Below are 18149 nucleotides of genomic sequence, written 5' to 3'. Positions count from 1 at the left end.
GGACTGTATGTGGCGCCAATAACGATCAGCAGGATTGTATGTGAGGCCAATAACGATGAGGAGGACTGTATGTTTGGCCAATAACGATGAGCAGAACTGTATGTGGGGCCAATAACGATGAGCACGACTATATGTGGGGCCAATAACGATGAGCAGGACTGTATGTGGTGCCAATAACGATGAGGAGGACTGTATGTGGGGGCCAGTAACGGTGAGCAGGACTGTATGTGGGGGCCAATAACGATCAGCAGGACTGTATGTGGGGCCAATAACAATGAGCAGGACTGTATGTGGGGCCAATAACGATGAGGAGGACTGTATGTGGGGCCAAGAACGATGAGCAGGACTATATGTGGGGCCAATAACGATGAGCAGGACTGTATGTGGGGGCCAAGAACGATGAGGAGGACTGTATGTGGGGGCCAGTAATGATGAGCAGGACTGTATGTGGGGCCAATAACGATGAGCAGGACTGTATATGGGGCCAATAACGATGAGGAGGACTGTATGTGGGGGCCAGTAACGGTGAGCAGGACTGTATGTGGGGGCCAGTAACGGTGAGCAGGACTGTATGTGGGGGCCAATAACGATGAGGAGGACTGTATGTGGGGCCAATAACGATGAGCAGGACTGTATGTGGGGCCAATAACGATGAGCACGACTGTATGTGGGGCCAATAACGATGAGCAGGACTGTATGTGGCGCCAATAACGATCAGCAGGATTGTATGTGAGGCCAATAACGATGAGGAGGACTGTATGTTTGGCCAATAACGATGAGCAGAACTGTATGTGGGGCCAATAACGATGAGCACGACTGTATGTGGGGCCAATAACGATGAGCAGGACTGTATGTGGTGCCAATAACGATGAGGAGGACTGTATGTGGGGGCCAGTAACGGTGAGCAGGACTGTATGTGGGGGCCAATAACGATCAGCAGGACTGTATGTGGGGCCAATAACAATGAGCAGGACTGTATGTGGGGCCAATAACGATGAGGAGGACTGTATGTGGGGCCAAGAACGATGAGCAGGACTATATGTGGGGCCAATAACGATGAGCAGGACTGTATGTGGGGGCCAAGAACGATGAGGAGGACTGTATGTGGGGGCCAGTAATGATGAGCAGGACTGTATGTGGGGCCAATAACGATGAGCAGGACTGTATATGGGGCCAATAACGATGAGGAGGACTGTATGTGGGGGCCAGTAACGGTGAGCAGGACTGTATGTGGGGGCCAGTAACGGTGAGCAGGACTGTATGTGGGGGCCAATAACGATGAGGAGGACTGTATGTGGGGCCAATAACGATGAGCAGGACTGTATGTGGGGCCAATAACGATGAGGAGGACTGTATGTGGGGCCAATAACGATGAGGAGGACTGTATGTGGGGGCCAGTAACGGTGAGCAGGACTGTATGTGGGGGCAATAACGATGAGGAGGACTGTATGTGGGGCCAATAACGATGAGCAGGACTGTATGTGGGGCCAATAACGATGAGGAGGACTGTATGTGGGGCCAATAACGATGAGCAGGACTGTATGTGGGGCCAATAACGATGAGGAGGACTGTATGTGGGGGCCAATAACGATGAGGAGGACTGTATGTGGGGCCAGTAACGATGAGCAGTACTGTATGTGGGGGCCAATAACGATGAGCAGGACTGTATGTGGGGGCCAGTAATGATGGGCAGTACTGTATGTGGGGGCCAATAACGATGAGCAAGTCTGTATGTGAGGGACAATAACGATGAGCAGGACTGTATGTGGGGGCCAGTAATGATGAGCAGTACTGTATGCAGGGGCCAGTAACAATGAGCAGGACTGTATGTGGGGGCCAATAATGATGAGCAGTACTGTATGTGGGGGCCAATAACGATGAGCAGGACTGTATGTGGGGGCCAATAACGATGAGCAAGACTATATGTGGGGGCCAATAACGATGAGCAGGACTATATGTGGGGCCAATAACGATGAGGAGGACTGTATGTGGGGCCAATAACGATGAGCAGGACTGTATGTGGGGCCAATGACGATGAGGAGGACTGTATGTGGTGGCCAATAACGATGAGGAGGACTGTATTTGGGGGCCAGTAACGATGAGCAGTACTGTATGTGAGGGCCAATAACGATGAGCAGGACTGTATGTGGGGGCCAGTAATGATGAGCAGTACTGTATGTGGGGGCCAGTAATGATGAGCAGTACTGTATATGGGGGCCAATAACGATGAGCAAGACTGTATGTGGGGGCCAATAACGATGAGCAGGACTGTATGTGGGGGCCAGTAATGATGAGCAGTACTGTATGTAGGGGCCAGTAACAATGAGCAGGACTGTATGTGGGGGCCAATAATGATGAGCAGTACTGTATGTGGGGGCCAATAATGATGAGCAGGACTGTATGTGGGGGCCAATAACGATGAGCAAGACTATATGTGGGGGCCAATAACGATGAGCAGGACTGTATGTGGGGCCAATAACGATGAGGAGGACTGTATGTGGGGCCAATAACGATGAGCAGGACTGTATGTGGGGCCAATGACCATGAGGAGGACTGTATGTGGTGGCCAATAATGATGAGGACTGTATTTGGGGGCCAGTAACGATGAGCAGTACTGTATGTGGGGGCCAATAATGATGAGCAGTACTGTATGTGGGGGCCAATAACAATGAGTAAGACTATATGTGGGGGCCAATAACGATGAGCCGGACTGCATGTGGGGGCCAGTAATGATGAGCAGTACTGTATGTGGCGGCCAATAATAATGAGCAAGACTGTATGTGGGGCCAGTAATGATGAGCAGGACTGTATGTGGGGGACAATAATGATGAGCAGGACTGTATGTGGGGGCTAATAACGATGAGCAGTACTGTATGTGGGGGCTAATAACGATGAGCAGGACTGTAGGTGCTAGAACAACAATAAAAATGAGACCTGTTTTGAAGTAATCTGATTGGTCACTGCTGAGAAATGAACTCCCATTAGCCTGGAAGTGCACAGGAAGCCTGACAGTACGAGTCTATGGAATCAGCGCACTTCCAGGATAATTTGCATGTGGCTTTACAGCTTGCTTTCTTAGCAGTGACACATTGGATTACTACAAAAAAGCTATTATTTCTATTGTTGTTTTAGGACACATACAGCCAAACCAATAGTGTCACTAGAAAAATTGTCCTGATGGGCTCCATTTAGGAAAACTGATGTGCTTTAGCATTGGCTTAAGTCAGGGGTAATTTTGTGCACAGTGGCCCTGTTTATAAGACCAGCACAGTGGCCCTGTTTACAAGACCAAAAACTGACACTAGTGTGTGACCCACGTACCATAATGCTGGAGCAAACTGAGAGACTGACTCTAAATATGTAACTAGAAAGTGTCCATACTGAGGACTGCGTTTTCATAATCATGCCATAGGCTCTAAACAGGAGGTATTATCAATGCTTGGTAGGGCAGGGTCACACAAGCAGGGGCTGGAGATAATGGCATAAGGCTGCCTTAGACTACCAGTGAGGTCTATTGCTAAAGGCTCCATACAAATAAGACTAATATAGGCCGAACTGGACGATATTGACATGATCGGAGGACAGTTTATTGTGTATGGAGACACCGGCCAACTGATTGTTAGATATGTCAGATTTTGGAATGCCGATTGCATTGTTCACCTGAAGAAAAGTTACTGATGGTCTTCCCATAAAGACAGGAGCACTTTTTGAATTGGTTTTCTAATGAAATGGCTGATGGCTGAATGATCTCCTGAAGTATCGAATGTATATAGGGGCCTTAATTCTTCTAACAAAGATTTGATTTTTTCTTATCAAATCCCTTGGTCCCCACACTAGATGCTAATGCACTTCTCAAGGTGTCAGGGATGAAATAAGTGGTTAATACAAAACACGTACTGTAGATAAGGATCGTCAGAGGTCAGTAACAGGAAGGTATGGTAATTTGGGCCTGAACAAATACTGGTGAGTAGTGTTGAGCATTCCGATACCGCAAGTATCGGGTATCGGCCGATATTTGCGGTATCGGAATTCCGATACCGAATTCCGATACTTCCCGCGTATCGGATACCGGAATCGGAAGTTCCCAGAATTCAAATTGAACGCAGCAGCCAATGAGGAATGAATGAAAGTGTGGGCACATCCTGTTTAGCATGGTGGGCATGTAAGTACTGGCAAGGCTGGGATTGGCTGCTGAAATGATGTCACTCTGCACTATAAAAAAGCGCTGCCGCCATTTTGCGCTCACTCTGCTGTGATTTCAGTTAGGGACAGGACGCAGTGTTCTAACTGAGGGCCAGTTGAGCTTGCTAATTGCTTTATTTTCCTTTCCAAAGGCTAATTTAGCAAAACGCTGTGTGTTCTTCACTGTTCACCTTGCTCTTGCCTTGCAGCGCTGTTTTAACAGCGTTCTGCAAGGTCTCTGTGTGTGTGTGTGTGTGCAGCTCACTCTGTAGTCTGTGTGCAGCCATATACCCGGTTGTATTCAGCTCAGGGGGGGTTCACACTGCCTCACACAGTTGTTCTTTTTTGCTCTTAGTGCAGCCTGCTGCACATTTTTTCTCAAATTTCCTATTAGTGTTTTTCCACCAGTCTCCAGCTCTATTGTGGAAAAACACTACATAGGATAACCTAGAGGGGGGTTTTAGGGCCTTGCAGCGCCGTTTACGGCTGTCTGCACGGTCTCCGTGTGAGCCCAGCTCGCCCTGCAGTCTGTGTGCAGCCATAGCCGGTTGGATTCAGCTCAGGGTTCGTTACTGGCTCATACCTTGAGAAAAATTTTCCTTTTTTTCAAATAGTGCAGCCTGTTTAAAATTTGAAAAAAAAAATTCCTATTAGTGTCTTTCCACTCGTATCCAGCTAAATAGTGGAAAAACACTATATAGGATAACCTAGAGGAGGGTTTTTTGGCCTTGCAGCGCCGTTTACGGCTGTCTGCACGGTCTCCGTGTGAGCCCAGCTCGCCCTGTAGTCTGTGTGCAGCCATAGCCAGTTGGATTCAGCTCAGGGTTCGTTACTGGCTCATACCTTGAGAAAAATTTTCCTTTTTTTTCAAATAGTGCAGCCTGTTTAAAATTTGAAAAAAAAAAAATCCTATAAGTGTCTTTCCACTCGTATCCAGCTAAATAGTGGAAAAACACTATATAGGATAACCTAGAGGAGGGTTTTTTGGCCTTGCAGCGCCGTTTACGGCTGTCTGCACGGTCTCCGTGTGAGCCCAGCTCACCCTGTAGTCTGTGTGCAGCCATAGCCGGTTGGATTCAGCTCAGGGTTCGTTACTGGCTCATACCTTGAGAAAAATTTTCCTTTTTTTGAAATAGTGCAGCCTGTTTAAAATTTGAAAAAAAAAAAATTCCTATTAGTGTCTTTCCACCAGTCTCCAGCTCAATTGTGGAAAAACACTACATAGGATAACCTAGAGGGTTTTTTTTGGGCCTTGCAGCGCCGTTTACGGCTGTCTGCACGGTCTCTGTGTGAGCGCAGCTCGCCCTGTAGTCTGTGTGCAGCCATAGCCGGTTGGATTCAGCTCAGGGTGCGTTACTGCCTCATACCTTGAAAAACAATTTCCTTTTTTTCAAATAGTGCAGCCAGTTTAAAATTTGAAAAAAAAAATTCCTATTAGTGTCTTTCCACTTGTATCCAGCTAAATAGTGGAAAAACACTATATAGGATAACCTAGAGGAGGGTTTTTTGGCCTTGCAGCGCCGTTTACGGCTGTCTGCACGGTCTCCGTGTGATTTAAACTAGCTCTGTAGCCCGATCTGCACCAAAAAAAAAGTTAAGTTCACCAAACACAACTTAACACTTGTGTAGGCCACATTTGAAAAATAATAAAGTTTAGTCCACAATTTACAACATTAGTGTTTCTTACACCTGTTAGGAGGAGCATTACAGGAATAAGCACACTAAGGCCTTAGTACTTTTCTGCTTATCTTTATCTGTCAACCAAGATGAAGAGGGCAGGGAGTAAGGCACGTGGGCGTGGGCGCGGAGCAGGGAGAGGAGCAGGGAGAGGACGTGGTGATTCTGTGCCTGCTGCGGGCGCCGGTGACTCGTCGTCACTCAGTTTCAGCAGGGAACAGTCCTTCATGCGCAGCTTTGTCGGAGAGCGCCGTGCACCGCTGCTGCGTGAAGACCAAATTGAAGCCGTTGTCGGGTGGATGGCAGCTAACGCCTCGGCATCGACTTCAGTTAGTGCCACATCCTCTCAGGCACAGAGCACTGGAGAGCAGCCATCTGTCTCTTCACCACCTGCCAAATTGGCCAGGCAGTCAGAAAGCCCAGGACAGGAGCCGTCTCTACTTCTGTTCTCTGAATCTCTTGGCTTGGAAACAGGGGGCCAGCCAAGCAGCATTGGAGAAATGGAAGAAGAGGCAGTGTGCAGTGATGCCCAACACCTTTTTCTCTCTGACTCTGAAGAGGCAGGTGGGCCAGTGCCTCCGGGGACCACAGCGCAGTACGCATCTGATGATGAAACTCAGGTGCCGCTTTCTCGTGCGTACTGTGCTGCTGAGACTACCCAGGAGGAGCAGTTGGTGGCAGAGGGTAGTGGAGATGATGAGGTCCTTGACCCATCGTGGCGTGAGGAACAGGAAGGTGGTGGGAGCAGCTCAGAGGAAGAGCTTCCTCTTACGGGCCAAAGAGGGAGAGGGAGGGGGAAGACTGCGGAGCCTGTAGCCTCCACTTTGGCACCCGTTAGGAGCCTGTCTCTTTCCAAAGCCAAAAAGGGCGCTCCCAAGACTTGCAGTGCCTGGTCCTTTTTTGACACAGTTGCAGATGACATTTGTTTTGTCAAATGCAAGCTGTGTCATCATAAAGTAAAAAGAGGGAAAAATGTCAGCAACCTCAATACCACAAATATGTGGAAACATGTGCGGACCAGGCACGCGGTGGAGTTACAGAAACACACTGAAGATGTAGGCCAACCAACAGCGGCAGCTACCACCTCTTCAGCTCGTGTTGCCTCTTCCTCCAGCTCACGCACAGCTGGTTTGGCTTCCTCCCAGAGACCTTGTGTAATTCCACCCACAGCACCACCTTCCCAGTCATCCTCACACTCCCAGTCTACTCTACAGCCATCGGTAGTACAGGCATGGGAGAAAAGGCGGGCATTCTCGGCCAACCACCCCCGAGCACAGGCTCTGAATGCAGGCATTGCCAAACTGTTGTCCCTGGAAATGCTCTCGTTCAGGCTGGTGGAGACTGACAGCTTCCGTGACTTGACGGCATTGGCAGTCCCACAGTACAAGGTGCCCAGCCGCTTTTACTTCAGCAGGCAGGCTGTCCCTGCCCTGCACAGGCATGTTGAGGCAAACATAAAACATGCGCTACTGAACGCCATCAGTAGCAAGGTCCACCTCACCACCGATGCGTGGACCAGTCAGCATGGACAGGGGCGATATGTTTCCCTCACTGCCCATTGGGTTAATGTTGTTGAGCCAGGTACAGATCGTGCGAGTGGCGCAGGACGTGTCCTGCCCACTCCAAGGATTGCAGGAATCCAGTCTGTACGCATCGACTCCTCCTCTTACACCAGTTCCTCTGATTCCTCTCTGCAGGATCCGTCACAGTCCACCCCCACATGGACCCGTGAACGTTTACCTATGACCGACATGAGCACAGCCGTGGCCAAACGTCAGCAGGCCGTCTTGAAACTAGTTTCATTGGGGCATCGAAGCCACACAGCGCAGGAGCTCTGGAATGCCATCAAGCAGGAGAGCGATGTGTGGTTACTGCCAGCGAATCTCCAGCCAGGCATGGTAGTGTGTGACAATGGCCGAAATCTGGTGGCAGCTTTGGCCCTTGGCAACCTCACTCACATCCCATGTCTGGCACATGTGCTCAATTTGGTTGTGCAGAGTTTTCTGAGGGACTATCCGGATCTTGATGCCCTGCTGCACAAGGTCCACCTAGAGTGTGCTCACTTGCGGCGTTCCAGCTTGGCCAGATCCCGCATTGCTGCTCTGCAGCGCAGATTCCGCCTTCCGGAACACCGCATCATATGTGACCTACCTACCCGGTGGAATTCCACGTTACATATGTTGGAGCGGTTGTGTGAACAGCAGCAAGCAGTTATGGAGTACCAGCTGCATCAGGCGCAAAGAAGTCGCAGTCAGCGCCGATCAGACTTCACAACCACAGAGTGGGCCACTCTGAAGGACGTCTGCCAGGTTTTGCGTCCTTTTGATTATTCCACGCGGATGGCAAGTGCAGATGATGCACTAGTCAGCATGACTGTCCCCCTTATCTGCCTGCTTCAGCAAACTTTGCAAGGGTTAAGGGATGATGTGGTGGAAGAGGTGGAGGATGAGGAGTCACCTTTTCCATCAGCTTCTGGAGAGTCAGCGCCACGTGGTTCCTCACAAAGGGGTACGCAGGGGCCAATTTGTGAGGAGGATGAGGAGGAGTCAATGGACGAGGAAGAGCTCCGTCCAGAGGAGGGAGCGACACAATTGTCCAGTGGTCAGTGTGTACAGCGAGGGTGGGGTGATGACGAGCGGGCAGAGATCATGTCTCAAGCAGGGGACAGCGTTTCTGGGCCGGTTGGCACTCTGCAGCACATGGTGGATTTTATGCTGCAGTGCCTGAGAAATGACCGCCGCATCGACCACATTCTCAACATGCCTGATTATTGGGTGTTCACCCTCCTCGATCCTCGCTACCGGGACAACGTCCAAAACCTCATCCCTGCGTTGACCCGGGAGCGTAAATTGCGGGAGTACCACGACACACTGGTGAATTCCATCATCTTCTCCTGTCCAACTGAGAGGAGTGCTGCTAGTGCTTTACAAAGCAGCTCAGTGCGTCGAGGCAGTGGGGGAGGCTCTGCCCAAAGAGGGAGCAGAAGCAGTGCCTCTGCCCGAGGCAAGCCGAGTATGGCACAACTCTGGCACACTTTTGTGTGCCCGCCCCAAATGTCTACACCATCACCGGCGGCTCCAGTCAGCAGGAGGCAACGGTTCCGTCAGATGGTGACAGACTACATGGCTTGCCCTCTTACTGTACTCCCCGACGGCTCTTCCCCGTTCAAGTTTTGGGTCTCTAAGCTGGATACATGGCCAGAGCTAAGTCAGTATGCATTGGAGGTGCTGGCTTGCCCTGCGGCTAGTGTCTTATCGGAACGTGTCTTTAGTGCCGCAGGTGGTGTACTAACAGACCGTCGCATGCGACTATCCTCCGATAACGTTGACCGGCTTACTTTCCTGAAAATGAACCAGGCATGGATCTCGCAGGAATTTGCCACTCCTCTGCCTGATTAATTAATTGGGTGTCATCCAGGTCTTCTGCTGTGTTCATCTTTCTACCACCTGAAATGCTATTCCTGGGCTCCAACACCGCCAGTTGCGGCTCAGAAGTGCAGGCTGCACAGTCAAAACATACGACCCAGTGTTATTGGGTTTCAGTAACGTCAGCTGATCCCCAGCTGTGTAGCCGGCAATGTGTCCTGCGACCGCTACGCTGGCACAACAACCTGAATGTAAGGGAACCTGCCCCCCCCGTCGTTTGTTACTGAAAGAGCCATCTTGTGCAGCAGTAATGCTGCACAAGGAAAAGGTAGCTATTTTTTTTGGGCTCCTTGCACACGCAGAACTTAACACTTATAAAATGTGTTCACTGATACCGTTATACCGTCCAAGAGCTGGGACTTTCCTTCGTAATGTGACGCAGCACAGCCGTCATTCCTACCCCCTTGGTGCCATGCGCTGCCTCCTCAGCGTTGTTTTAAGCTGTCACGGAGCCTGCGCTGTTCTGTTATCCCTTGGCCATGCCCTATTTGCGCTGCCTGTCTTCTGACATAATTTGGTGTCAGGCTGGCTGCGCCTGTGCGGCCGCGCTGCCATAGATCCCGCCTCGCAGTGTCTTCTGATTGAGTCACACTGCGGGCCTGGGATCCATGGGCATGCGCAGTGCATATCTTCCCCTCGGGCTCTCGCTCATTTCCCTCCGCCTTCTTTAGACTGTGCGCCGTCAGCTGATCCCTAATAGCATGCCACGGCCGTGACAACGCACAGTCTGAAGAAGAGGGAAGGAGGGGAGTGAGAGTCGAGGATATGCACTGTGCATGCCCATGGATCCAAGGCCCGCAGTGGGATTACGTTAGACGAGACTGCGAGGTGGGATCTGGAGCAGCGTGGACGCACAGGCACTGACAGCCTGACACCAAATTATGTCAGAAGACAGGCAGCGCTAATTGGGCATGGCCAAGGGATAACAGAACAGCGCAGGCTCCGTGACAGTTTAAAACAACGCTGAGGAGGCAGCACATGGCACCAAGGGGATAGGAATGACAGCTGTGCTGTGTCCCATTACGAAGGAAATTCGCACCTCCGTGACGGTTTAACGGTATAAGGGGACACATTTTTAGTGTTTACTTCTGTGTTTGCAAGGAGCATAATTAAAAGAGCAACCTTTTCCTTTTGCATCCTTAGCGCTGCACAAGATGGCTCTTTCAGCTACAAACGTCTTGGGGGGGGGGGTTAAAGGTTCCCTTTCAACTTGCTCCAATCAGGCTTCGGCCTACACTCTGTTCCTCTGCTCCTCCTGCTGTCCCTGGGCTCTAACACCGCCAGTTGGTGCCTGGAAGTGCTGTGTGCACAGTCAACAGTCGCTCCTCTGTTATTGGGGTTCAGTAACGTCAGCTGATCCCCAGCTGTGTGTGCGGTAATACCTCCAATCTGCTCCTCCTGCTGTCCCTGGGCTCTAACACCGCCAGTTGGTGCCTGGAAGTGCTGTGTGCACAGTCAACAGTCGCTCCTCTGTTATTGGGGTTCAGTAACGTCAGCTGATCCCCAGCTGTGTGTGCGGTAATACCTCCAATCTGCTCCTCCTGCTGTCCCTGGGCTCTAACACCGCCAGTTGGTGCCTGGAAGTGCTGTGTGCACAGTCAACAGTCGCTCCTCTGTTATTGGGGTTCAGTAACGTCAGCTGATCCCCAGCTGTGTATCCGGCAACGTGTCATGCGACCGCCACGCTGGCACAACTAAAATGTAAGGGGACCTGTCCCCCCCCCCCCCCTAGGCGTTTGTTACTGAAAGAGCCACCATGTGCAGCACTAATACTGCACAAGGGAAAGGTCGCTCTTGAAATTATGCTCCTTGGAAACGCTGAACTACACACTCATGTAATGTGTCCCCTCACACCGTCCAACCGTCCCAGAGGTGGGACTTTCCTTTGTAATGTGACGCAGCACAGCCGTCATTGCTACCCCCTTGGCACCGTGCGCTGCCTCCTTAGCGTTGTTTGATTCCGTCATGGACCCTGCACTGTTATGTTATCCCTTGGCCATGCACAGTTTGCGCTGCCCGTCCTCTGACATCATTTGTTGTCGTCCTGGCTGCGCCTGTGCGTCCACGCTGCCCGAAATCCCACCTCGCAGTGTCGTCTAATGTGATCCCACAGTGGGCCTGGTATCCATGGCCATGCGCAGTGCATATACTAGCCTCTCATTCCCCTTCTTCATGCTTCTTCAGACTAGGCGGCGTCAGCTGATCCCTAATAGCATGCCACGGCCGTGACGCCGCACAGTCTGAAGAAGCATGAAGGAGGTGAGTGAGAGGCGATGATATGCACTGCGCATGCCCATGGATCCCTGGCCCGCAGTGGGATTACATTTGATGACACTGCAAGGTTGGATCTCGGGCAGCTTTGACGCACAGGCACTGCCAGCCTGACACCTAAATGATGTCAGAAGACGGGCACCGCTAACTGTGCATGGCCAAGGGATAACATTACAGCGCGGGCTCCGTGACAGAACCAAACAACGTTGAGGAGGTGGCGCACGGCACCAAGGGGGTTGGAATGACGGCTGTGCTGTGTCACATTACAAAGGAAAGTCCCACTTCCGGGATGGTTTGACGGTGTGAGGGGACACATTATATGAGTGTGTACTTCAGCGTTTGCAAGGAGCATAATTTTCGGAGCCACCATTTTCCATGTGCAGTATTACTGCTGTACAAGATGGCTCTTTCAGCAACAAATGCCTGGGGGGGGGGGTTAAAGGCTCCCTTTCAACTTGCTCCACTGCAGGCTTCGGCCTACACTCTGCTCCTCTTTGATTCCCTGGGTTTCAACACTGTCAGTTGACACCTGGAAGTGTTGTCTACACAGAAAAAACACTAGGTGATGTGTCAGTGGGGTTCAGCACCGCCAGCTGTTCCCCTGCTGTGTAGTCGGCATCGTGTCCAGCACAAGCCACGCTGGCACAACCGACCAAAAGCTTCCACCAGTGCAGGCTTCGGCCTACACTTTGCTCCTCTCCTCCTCCTGCTGACCCTGGGCTCAAACACCGCTAGTTTTTGCCCGGAACTGCTAGCTGCACAGAGAAAAACACCAGCCAATGTGTTAGTGGGGTTCAGCAACGCCAGCTGTTCCCCTGCTGTGTAGCTGGCAACGTGTCCTGCAAACGCCACGCAGGCACATGAACTGAAATTGAAGGGAGCCTGGCCCCCTCTCCCCCAGGTGTTTCTATGTATAACAGCCACCTTGTACAGTAGTACTGCTGCATTTGTACAAGGTGGCTGACATTTTATCCTTGCCCACGTGGAACTCAACACGTACAAAATGTGTCTCTTTGAGACCATTCCACTGTCCCTGAGGTGTGACTTTCCTTTCTAATGATACGCAGCACCCCCCTTGGTAGCGCTTCCCATCTTCTGACATCATCGGTTGGCTAGTTGCGCCTGTGCGTCCGCCCTGCCTGAATAAAATGCTCCTCGTTGTCTTAATTATTTTGACTGCGAGGGTGTGATTGATGGGCACGAGCAGTGCATATCTTCGCCTGTCTTAACTCATCTCCTTCCGCCTTCTTCAGACTGTGCAGCCTCATGGCAGCGGCATGCGAGAAGGGATCAGATGAGGCCGCCCAGTCTGAAGCAGGTGTAAGGACATGTGTGAGCGGCAAACATATTTAGTGCACCAGGGCACAAATCCCAGCACCGCAGTGTGATTTTTTAAAAACACACTGTGGGTCTGGGATTCATGTCCACCTCTAACCGCAACGGCCAACATGAAATGAGGTCATAAGACAGGAAGCGCTCACAGCGCATGGCCAAAGGATCACAAGAGCGCAGACTCCTGTACAGCAACTAACAACGCTCAGGAAGCTGCGCCCATGCAAAAAGGTGTTGTTTTCGACACCTGTGCTGCTTTTCTTTAAAAAGACAAGTCACGCCTCCACTACTGTTTAACAGTATAATGGGCTAAATAGTGTACGTGTTGCATTCAGCTTGTGCAAGTAGACAAATTAATAGAGCAACCTTTTACTTGTGCAGCATTAATGCTGCAGAAGGAGTGGCTCTTGTACTTTGTAACACCTGAGGGGGGGTTAAAGGTAACCTTTGAAATTGGTTCAACTAGGCTTCGGCCTACACTCTGCTCCTCTCCTCCTCCTGCTGACCCTGGGCTCTAACAACGCTAGTTTTTGCCCGGAAATGCTAGCTGCACAGAGAAAAACACCAGCCAATGTGTTAGTGGGGTTCAGCACCGCCAGCTGTTCCCCCGCTGTGTAGCCGGCATCGTGTCCAGCAAAAGCCACGCTGGCACAACCGACCAAAAGCTGCCACCAGTGCAGGCTTCGGCCTACACTATGCTCCTCTCCTCCTCCTCCTGCTGACCCTGGGCTCTAACACCGCTAGTTTTTGCCCGGAAATGCTAGCTGCACAGAGAAAAACACCAGCCAATGTGTTAGTGGGGTTCAGCACCGCCAGCTGTTCCCCCGCTGTGTAGCCGGCATCGTGTCCAGCACAAGCCACGCTGGCACAACCGACCAAAAGCTGCCACCAGTGCAGGCTTCGGCCTACACTTTGCTCCTCTCCTCCTCCTGCTGACCCTGGGCTCTAACACCGCCAGTTTTTGCCCGGACATGCGATCTGCACAGAGAAAAACACCAGCCAATGTGTTAGTGGGGTTCAGCAACGCCAGCTGTTCCCCTGCTGTGTAGCTTGCAACGTGACCTGCAAACGCCACGCAGGCACATGAACTGAAATTGAAGGGAGCCTGGCCCCCACCCCCAGGTGTTTCTATGTATAACAGCCACCTTGTACAGCAGTACTGCTGCATTTGTACAAGGTGGCTGATGTTTTCTCCTTGCCCACGTGGAACTCAACACGTACAAAATGTGTCTCTTTGAGACCATTCCACTGTCCCTGAGGTGTGACTTTCCTTTCTAATGATACGCAGCACCCCCCTTGGTAGCGCTTCCCGTCTTCTGACATCATTGGTTGGCTACTTGCGCCTGTTCGTCCGCCCTGCCTGAATAAAATGCTCCTCGTTGTCTTAATTATTTTGACTGCGAGGGTGTGATTGATGGGCACGAGCAGTGCATATCTTCGCCTGTTTTAACTCATCTCCTTCCGCCTTCTTCAGACTGTGCAGCCTCATGGCCGCGGCATGCGAGAAGGGATCAGCAGAGGCCGCCCAGTCTGAAGCAGGTGTAAGGACGTGTGTGAGCGGCCAAAATATTTACTGCTCAAGGCCACGAATCCCAGCACCGCAGTGTGGCTTTATGAAAAGACACTGTGGGTCTGGGATTTATGGCCATCGTTAACCGCACCGGCCAACATGAAATGATGTCATAAGATGGGCAGCGCTAACAGGGCATTGCCAAGGGATAACACAAGAGCGCAGACTCCTGTACAGCAAATAACAACGCTCAGGAAGCTGCGCCAAGCACCAAGGCGTTATTTTGGACACCTGTGCTGCGTCTCATCAAAAAGCCAAGTCACGCATCCACTACAGTTTGACTGTAGAATGGGGTAAATTGTGTATGTCTTTCATTCAGCGTGTGCAAGTAGACAAATTAATAGAGCAACCTTTCACTTGTGCAGCATTAATACTGCACAAGGTGTGTCTCTTGTACTTTGTAACACCTGAGGGGGGGGTTAAAGGTTTCCTTTGAAATTGGTTCAACTAGGCTTCGGCCTACACTCTGCTCCTCTCCTCCTCCTCCTGCTTCAACACGGGCTCTAACATCGCTAGTTTTTGCCCGCAAGTGCTAGCTGCACAGAGAAAAACACACGCCATTGTGTTAGTGGGGTTCAGCAACTCCAGCTGTTCCCCCAGTGTGTAGCCGGCAAAGTGTCCTGCAAACGCAACGCAGACACAAAGCTGCCTCCAGTGCAGGCTTCGGCCTACACTCATCTCCCCCTGCTTTCCCTTTGCTCCAACACCGCTAGTTGGGGCTCTAGGAAGACAATCTTTAATAGGCAAGGCAACGCATCTGGGTTCCAGCACCGCCAGCTGGTTCTCGGCAGTGTTCTTGTCACAGGTACTCCCTCGTGCCAAGCCTGGTTTCAGCACCGTCAGCTGTTTCCGGGTTGTGTCAAGCTCACTGAGACGCCTATGCTTGCCCCGTCGTGGTGCGGTCGAGTTAGCCAACTCCAGGGTGCCTCCAGTTTAGGAGCTTCCTATGTGGGCTGCGTGAACTGGTAGTCAAGGCTGGTTCTGTAGTGCCAGTAGGCCCAGCTCCCCCTGTAGGACTGTTGGGGTTCGGTAACTGCGGCTGCCTCGCGGCCTAGCTGTTCTCTCCTCTCCTGTGGACCTTCGGGTCCACCACCTGGTTCCAGCACCGTCAGCTGGTTCCGGGCCGAGCCTTTGGCTTAGGTGCCTCCTCCTGGGTATCCGAGTTCCGCCAACGCCAGGCGGTCCTTGGTAGTGCTTTTAAGCGCGGGCACCTACAGCTTAGTAACCGGGTTCCAGCACCGTCAGCTGGTCCTCGGTCGTGCCATTGGCTCTTGCACACTGGGGCAACGCATCCGGGTTCCAGCACCGCCAGCTGGTTCTCGGCAGTGTTCTTGTCACAGGTACTCCCTCGTGCCAAGCCTGGTTTCAGCACCGTCAGCTGTTTCCGGGTTGTGTCAACTTCACTGAGACGCCTATGCTTGCCCCGTCGTGATGCGGTCGAGTTAGCCAACTCCAGGGTGCCTCCAGTTTAGGAGCTTCCTATGTGGGCTGCGTGAACTGGTAGTCAAGGCTGGTTCTGTAGTGCCAGTAGGCCCAGCTCCCCCTGTAGGACTGTTGGGGTTCGGTAACTGCGGCTGCCTCGCGGCCTAGCTGTTCTCTCCTCTCCTGTGGGCCTTCGGGTCCACCACCTGGTTCCAGCACCGTCAGCTGGTTCCGGGCCGAGCCTTTGGCTTAGGTGCCTCCTCCTGGGTATCCGAGTTCCGCCAACGCCAGGCGGTCCTTGGTAGTGCTTTTAAGCACGGGCACCTACAGCTTAGTAACCGGGTTCCAGCACCGTCAGCTGGTCCTCGGTCGTGCCATTGGCTCTTGCACACTGGGGCAACGCATCTGGGTTCCAGCACCGCCAGCTGGTTCTCGGCAGTGTTCTTGTCACAGGTACTCCCTCGTGCCAAGCCTGGTTTCAGCACCGTCAGCTGTTTCCGGGTTGTGTCAACTTCACTGAGACGCCTATGCTTGCCCCGTCGTGGTGCGGTCGAGTTAGCCAACTCCAGGGTGCCTCCAGTTTAGGAGCTTCCTATGTGGGCTGCGTGAACTGGTAGTCAAGGCTGGTTCTGTAGTGCCAGTAGGCCCAGCTCCCCCTGTAGGACTGTTGGGGTTCGGTAACTGTGGCTGCCTCGCGGCCTAGCTGTTCTCTCCTCTCCTGTGGACCTTCGGGTCCACCACCTGGTTCCAGCACCGTCAGCTGGTTCCGGGCCGAGCCTTTGGCTTCGGTGCCTCCTCCTGGGTATCCGAGTTCCGCCAACGCCAGGCGGTCCTTGGTAGTGCTTTTAAGCGCGGGCACCTACAGCTTAGTAACCGGGTTCCAGCACCGTCAGCTGGTCCTCGGTCGTGCCATTGGCTCTTGCACACTGGGGCAACGCATCCGGGTTCCAGCACCGCCAGCTGGTTCTCGGCAGTGTTCTTGTCACAGGTACTCCCTCGTGCCAAGCCTGGTTTCAGCACCGTCAGCTGTTTCCGGGTTGTGTCAACTTCACTGAGACGCCTATGCTTGCCCCGTCGTGGTGCGGTCGAGTTAGCCAACTCCAGGGTGCCTCCAGTTTAGGAGCTTCCTATGTGGGCTGCGTGAACTGGTAGTCAAGGCTGGTTCTGTAGTGCCAGTAGGCCCAGCTCCCCCTGTAGGACTGTTGGGGTTCGGTAACTGCGGCTGCCTCGCGGCCTAGCTGTTCTCTCCTCTCCTGTGGGCCTTCGGGTCCACCACCTGGTTCCAGCACCGTCAGCTGGTTCCGGGCCGAGCCTTTGGCTTAGGTGCCTCCTCCTGGGTATCCGAGTTCCGCCAACGCCAGGCGGTCCTTGGTAGTGCTTTTAAGCACGGGCACCTACAGCTTAGTAACCGGGTTCCAGCACCGTCAGCTGGTCCTCGGTCGTGCCATTGGCTCTTGCACACTGGGGCAACGCATCTGGGTTCCAGCACCGCCAGCTGGTTCTCGGCAGTGTTCTTGTCACAGGTACTCCCTTGTGCCAAGCCTGGTTTCAGCACCGTCAGCTGTTTCCGGGTTGTGTCAACTTCACTGAGACGCCTATGCTTGCCCCGTCGTGGTGCGGTCGAGTTAGCCAACTCCAGGGTGCCTCCAGTTTAGGAGCTTCCTATGTGGGCTGCGTGAACTGGTAGTCAAGGCTGGTTCTGTAGTGCCAGTAGGCCCAGCTCCCCCTGTAGGACTGTTGGGGTTCGGTAACTGCGGCTGCCTCGCGGCCTAGCTGTTCTCTCCTCTCCTGTGGACCTTCGGGTCCACCACCTGGTTCCAGCACCGTCAGCTGGTTCCGGGCCGAGCCTTTGGCTTCGGTGCCTCCTCCTGGGTATCCGAGTTCCGCCAACGCCAGGCGGTCCTTGGTAGTGCTTTTAAGCGCGGGCACCTACAGCTTAGTAACCGGGTTCCAGCACCGTCAGCTGGTCCTCGGTCGTGCCATTGGCTCTTGCACACTGGGGCAACGCATCCGGGTTCCAGCACCGCCAGCTGGTTCTCGGCAGTGTTCTTGTCACAGGTACTCCCTCGTGCCAAGCCTGGTTTCAGCACCGTCAGCTGTTTCCGGGTTGTGTCAACTTCACTGAGACGCCTATGCTTGCCCCATCGTGGTGCGGTCGAGTTAGCCAACTCCAGGGTGCCTCCAGTTTAGGAGCTTCCTATGTGGGCTGCGTGAACTGGTAGTCAAGGCTGGTTCTGTAGTGCCAGTAGGCCCAGCTCCCCCTGTAGGAC

This window comes from Ranitomeya imitator, chromosome 1 (genome assembly GCF_032444005.1).
Source record: "Ranitomeya imitator isolate aRanImi1 chromosome 1, aRanImi1.pri, whole genome shotgun sequence".
In the NCBI taxonomy this organism is placed as follows: domain Eukaryota; kingdom Metazoa; phylum Chordata; class Amphibia; order Anura; family Dendrobatidae; genus Ranitomeya; species Ranitomeya imitator.
The sequence above is the reverse complement of the archived record's forward strand: the minus strand, read 5'-3'. Positions refer to the sequence as shown.